The 6,123-nt window shown below is 54.6% G+C and overlaps 1 protein-coding gene and 1 non-coding gene across 2 annotated transcripts in view; one reads left to right on the forward strand and one right to left on the reverse strand.

Moving 5' to 3' along the window:
- The window catches only part of Fcgr2a (Fc fragment of IgG receptor IIa), a 36,769-nt gene that overhangs the window by 14,471 nt on the left and 16,175 nt on the right, over positions 1-6,123 (reverse strand). The window lies entirely within an intron of this gene.
- Trnae-cuc lies at positions 5,049-5,120 on the forward strand. Its single transcript has one exon. It is a non-coding gene; the product is annotated as a tRNA-Glu (tRNA).

Consider the following 6,123-nt stretch of genomic DNA (forward strand, 5'->3'; position numbering starts at 1 on the left):
TCTTATAAGTAGATTGTAAGTCAAAGAAACGGTATAAATCATAAAGCAAAATTAAACAATATTCAGAAAATTATTTAAATATTAATTAATTCAGAATTAAATTAAATATTTCACAACAATATTCAAAAATTAAAATTAAATTGTGAGCCCAGCTAAGAGACCAGAATCTAGTGTATCATATGTACAAATCTGTGACCAATTCAGAGTACTCACATAGTACTTGATTACGCTAACATATACAAAAATATCAAGTAAGAAAAAGCTTTCATTATAGTAAAGAATTACTAAGAATAAAACATAACAAAAATACTGGAATGGCAAATATATGACTAACACTTCTAATAGTTTGGGAATAGGTTATCGCACAAAGTTCTAGTATGTGGTGGACATGGACAGTGTCCATGACGCTTACTGGTGGCCAGGTGTCACTTGTGGGACTGAGCTACTGCTGTTTCCTTGATATCCACCCTGTAGACCAGAACACAATCACGACCCACAGGGTGCAGGAGAAGTCCATTTGTAGAGTACACTGATGGAAATATTTTCTTGCTGTATACAAAAGAATAATTGAAAGACTGCAGTTGTATGCCTCTTTCTTTTCTTTCTTTGGCAGAACCAGGGATTGAACTCAGGCCCTTGCACTTGCCAGGGAAGCGCTTATTCTATTGAGCCATCTCCTCAGCCTCTGTATACCTGTTTTTCTCCTGTGTTTAATTGTTTGCCCTATTTGGTGAGTTCTTTCCGTTTTTATTTGTGGAGTTGTGGTCATTTTGATCTCTCTCTAGAATAAATTTTAGTAGTCTGTGTAGGCTGGGCTTCATCATCATGAAATTCTTTAGTTGTTCTTTGTCATGGAAATATTTCACTTTCTCCATTAAGCTTGAAAAAGAGTTTTGCAGAGTATATCGGACTGGGTTGGAATTTATTTTCTTGCAAGACTTGAAGTACTTTGCTCCATGCTCTTCTTGACCTGATGGTTTGTGTTGAGAAATCTGTTATTCTGATGGGTTTTCCTTTAAATATGGTGTTTCTTTTCTTCTTTTCTTTTTTTCTCTTGGAACTGAGGGTTGAATTCAGGCCCGTGCACTTGCCAGGGAAGTGCTTATTCCACTGAGCTATCTCCCCTGCCCTATATGATCTGTTTCTTTAGCAGCTTTTAGCGCACTGTCCTTGCCAGGGAATTCAGGAATCCTGTACTGAATTTCTGGGATCTTGATTATTATATGTCTGGTTCTGGTTTTAATTGGGTTGATGTTATTTGGAGTTCTCTATGCTTCAGTTAACTGAATGTCAGATTGTTTCTCCATATTTCGGAAGTTTTCTGCTATTACTTCTGCCGATATTCTTTTTGTATCATTTGTATTGACTCCTGTCTCATTGGTGCCTATTAGTCTTATGTTGTTCATCTTTGCATTGTTTTGCAGATGATGAATTATTTTTCCTGCATCCTACTTGTTTGTAAAAGATGTTTTCTAACTTTTTCCCTAGCTGCAATGGTGTCTTTAAGGTCTGAAAGTCTATTTTCACTTTCATTCAAAGGGTCTTGCCAGCTTGTGATTAAGGTTTTAATTACCTGTATATCTCTTCAAATCTGCTTCATACATTCTGTTTCTTTCCTATATTGCTCATTCAAGAATTCCATCATTTTTCTATTCTCCTCTATTTTTTATCAGTGTCTTTAGAAGGATTTAGGACTTCATTTTAGTTTTCATCTTTTTTTAATTCAGAAATTATTTCTGATCTGACTTCCTCTATACCTTTCTGCAGTTGTTTCTTTACTTCAGACACTATTATTTCAGAGATTTCAGGTGTGTGCTTTACAATTTCTTCTATGGCATTGTCTTCTGTATTTGTTCTGGGTTGGCTTGGGGCCTGAGAATGTATTTTGCCCCTTCTCCATCATTTTGTATATCACTGTCTTCTGACCTTTAGTGTAGAGCTTTGGTAGAGTTACTACCTTAAAACCAGGTCCAAATCTACCAAGTTCAAACTGGTCCAGGTGGATGTGGCTTGGGTCTGGCTGCTGTGCTTCAGTTCTTCCTGCAGCAGCCCTTGGAAGTGAACCCACTGTGCCACTCGGACAAGATGTTCTGCTCTTGAATCAGCTGGGTGGGTCTTGCTTATAACCTCTCTTCAGGGAGCTTTGCTGCAGGGTTCCACACCTGGCCTGTCTGATGGAGGAAGTTCCACATACACACTTGGCCTGGGTGCTGATGACGATGCATAGGGCCCTGGGTGTTCGTGTTTCCACTTGCACACTGAGCATGAGAGCTAGCTGGAATGAGGATCAGGCAGACTCCAGGCGGTCACAACACGCAGGACATGGGTGCTTGATGGAATCTCAAATTCAACATTTAAATTCTCCTGAAAATGTTTTCATTCACCAAACATTAATACTGCGAAGAAAAGTCTGAGATCCCCGGAGGAGTAGGGGATAAGAGGGAAAGAGGAGTCTGGACAGGCCACCATTGAGCTAGACAAGACTTGCTGAACTTGACAGGAAAGGCCATCAGCCACTCTGCAGCCACTTATTAGTCCCTAGTGAGGAGAGTAAACGGTTCAGTATAAGCCAAAGGCATGGGTGTGCTTAACAGAACGAAGGCGACGATTTCGCCCAGGAGAACACAAGGCACAGAGGCAAGTCCCGCCTGCAGGAGAGGGCGCTGGCAACGGGTGCTCGGGGTTGTAGTGGCTCTGGGTAGCCAGGAATAGACACGGGGTAGCATCTCTCCTTGGCATGAGTGGCTGGGGCTATGCTGTGCTGGGCTAGGCTGGGTTGCACTGAGTAGGGCCATCCCTCCCGGCCCTGAGCCTTCCGTCCCCTGTGACAGGACTCCCTCGTGCCTGGCCGCCTGGAGCCCCGACGCTGGGTGTGAGGTGTGGGGCAGGTGTGGGCACTGAGAGGCATTCCACATGAGCCACGCAGGGGAGCACAACCCAGCCAGAGGGGCGTGGTGTCCTGGGCAGGGTGTGGAGAGAATCGGATGGGCCGTCGGGACCCAGAGGTGGGTGCCAGCGACTGGACGCCTGCGTGAAGGTTGAAGGGTGGCGGCCCGGTGTGTGCCTTTGGAGAGACTGCTTTTCCCCAGCCCACGCCGGCAGCGCAGCGCCTCACAAGGCTGACCAGCCTCTGGGCAGAGAGCTGGGCGGTGCGCGGTGCGCCCGCGCCCCCGTGCAATCCCTGGTGGGCATCAGGTGGAGGTGGGCGAGTCCGGAAGCCCAAGAAGAGGGCGCACAGAGAAGCGAAGGAGGTGGTTGCGCGAAATCCTGAAGAGTTGGCGAGTCCCTTGGTCCCGGGTGTTGGGTGTGGTCAGAGGGTGTAAGAAGAAACTATCCTGGGAACTTCCCTGTGCCAAAGACAGCGGGCAGAGGGCCGAAGGCACGGGCTCGTGGCGGCCTGTGTGCGAGCACAGTGGAGGGTGGGCGCGAAGAGGGAGGGTGCTTGCCAGTTGGAGAAGCCTGCGGGCGACGGAGAGGGCGACGGGGCCAAAGAGGCCGGTCAGGGACCAGTCAGGAGTGGAATTCAAACCCACGACTCCAGGGGAGACTGCAACCTGAAAGCAGCGCCATAGACCGCTCGGCCATCCTGACGGCGGACCTGATCACCGGGCCATTAACCTGGCTGGGAGCCGGAGATCTCGGTGGACTCAGCGCGGCGTGCGAGGGAGTGAGGGAGTGAGGGAGCCAGGGAGCCAGGGAGCCAGGGAGCGAGGCAGCCGCAGGCCCCGGCTCCCGGGGCAGGCCCGCTCCGCCCCTTCTCGCCAGGCCCGGCCCGGGCCCGCCCCGCTGCGTCCCTCCCTCAGTCCTCTTTCCTTGGAGTCCCGCGTGCGCCCGTCCGCACAGCAGTCCGCAACCCGCACGCCCCGCACCCGCCCTGCCCTCCCCTCTGGGCTGGAATGCTGTCAGCTAAGCCCCACGGCAGTGCGCGCCCGGGGGCGGTGCGGTGGGTTGCAAGCAGGCTCGGGCGCCAACGAGGGCGCCGGGTGGGTCAGTCTCGGAACGCCTGGTGGTGGAAGCTGAGCAGGGTGAGGGGGTCTAGGAGGCGTTCGGGATCCGGGGGTCACTGAGGCCTGGGTCTGGACGCCAGGTGAGCTGGGCTCCTGGGTCCCGCTCCGCAGGGCTCCAGGCTGGGTGTCGAAGAGGCACTTGTGTCCCGGGCGGTGGTAGGTGTCATCCTCGTTAGTATAGTGGTGAGTATCCCCGCCTGTCACGCAGCAAATGGAATATCGATACCCCGATGGGGAGGCAACCGTCCTTTTTGCTGGCCCCATCCTAGGGCCCAGCGTCCCTCTGCGCTGCTCGAGGGGTCCCCCAGTCCCTGAACCTCCAGCGGCCCTGCCCATCGGGCGCAGCCTCTCTCTCCACGCCCCAGCGGTCGTTTGGCCGGCAGCAGGAGGGCCGAAGGGCTTCCCTGGAGGTGCGCGGGGCTCGGCAGCCATAGCCGGCCGAGATCAGCTAGGGGAGACCACCACAGCAGCGGTGGTCTGCGTGGGACCAGGTGCCGGCAAACCGGCGTAAAGCAGCTCGGAGGCGGGGCCTGCCGTCAGGCATCGCCAGGACAGAGGGCAGTCCAGGGCGAAGGAGGCGCCGGCCGTGGCATATGGTGTTGGTAGTGTAGTGGTGAGCATAGCTGCCTTCCAAGCAATTTATATGGGTTCGATTCAGGGCCAACGCAGCGACGGGACATTTTACCAAGAATTGGGGCTGTAGATGGGGCGAGGGTTGATGTCGGCCATACATGCGTGGGTCGATTCGGATCCCGCTCCTGCAGGGAGTAGCTGCAGGCCTAAGCAGCGGCCTGACGTTTTGAAGGCGCGAGACAGCTGCTGGGGCAGAAGGCTTGCCAGGCGTGGCGGGAGGCGGGAGGCGGGAGGCGGGAGGCGGGAGGCGGGAGGCGGGAGGCGGGAGGCGGGAGGCGGGAGGCGGAGGCGGGCGCCAGGTGCCAGGTCCGGGTTGCCAGGGTAAGGCAGGGCCCAAGCGCCCATGCCAAGGTTGCGAAAGAGCTACTGCAGGCACTGGGGGCACAATACTTCCTTTCTCCCCGACGCTCCCTGGTGGTCTAGTGGTTAGGATTCGGCGCTCTCACCGCCGCGGCCCGGGTTCGATTCCCGGTCAGGGAAGCCTTTCTTCTTCCTCCCTCCCGCCACAACACCCCCCCCCCTCCTTCCAACTACACCTTCTTCTCTGCAGGCCAGCCTTCTTTCTTGCCTGCCCAGCCTTCTTTCTTGTCTTCCTTCCCAGCCTTGCTCTCCTTTTGCGCCGCGAGCAGCGCTGCCTCTGCGCCACTCTTGCTCCAGCCTCCCTGGACTAGCGGACGCTCGCTTCCCGTCCCCCCCCCCTTCTTCCGCTGCCCAGCTTCCTCGCCTGCCGCACCCGCACCCGCACCCGCACCACGCGCCTCTCTCCCTGCGCCAGCCCATGCCAGGGAACACGTTCGCCCAACGCCTGCACCTCACAGCCGGCCCCGACCTCCGCACGGAACGAGCCCTCTGCGCCGCAGCCGCGCTCACTGACACTGCTTGGGATGATATCTAGGTGCCACCAGTCGGGAGTGGGGGGGGCGACACACGAGATAGTACCCGGGTTCTCACGAGTCCTATCGCGACAGGTTTCCCATTCAGAACGTGCTAGCATGTTTCTCGTCCCTTTGAAGACACCTGCCACGGGGTAGTACCGGTGTCCCACGGGGAAACCGAGGGATGGGCAGCGCGCATGGAGTTGCAAGGTTTGCGTTGTCTCTGAACGATGCGTCCTGTCTCTTCCGAGTTCCTTCCTGGTCGCATCCTCAACAAGACCACGGCGCGTTTTCTCTGCCTCCACCGCCGAAGGCAGTCGGACTTGGCCTGGCTCGTGTCTGCCCACACGTCCCCGGCCGTTCCGATGAGGAACCCGAACCCTCCTTTTCCTAGAGTACATAGGGGCAAGCGTGTCTTCCGTGGGAGGCGGAAGCATTTCTTGGGAAAGCTTAGAGGACACTCTCAGCAACGCAGTGCAGCTGCCGGGACAGAGGAGGGCCGCTGTCCTTTGGAACTGGACATCCTGCGATTGAGTCCTCTGGGGCCCACGGGTGGGCCACTTTCCGGGGGACAGGGAATGGTGCAAACCATGTGCAGGTGACTGAGA

Source organism: Octodon degus, unplaced genomic scaffold, assembly GCF_000260255.1.
Source record: "Octodon degus isolate 3935 unplaced genomic scaffold, OctDeg1.0 scaffold00116, whole genome shotgun sequence".
NCBI lineage: Eukaryota > Metazoa > Chordata > Mammalia > Rodentia > Octodontidae > Octodon > Octodon degus.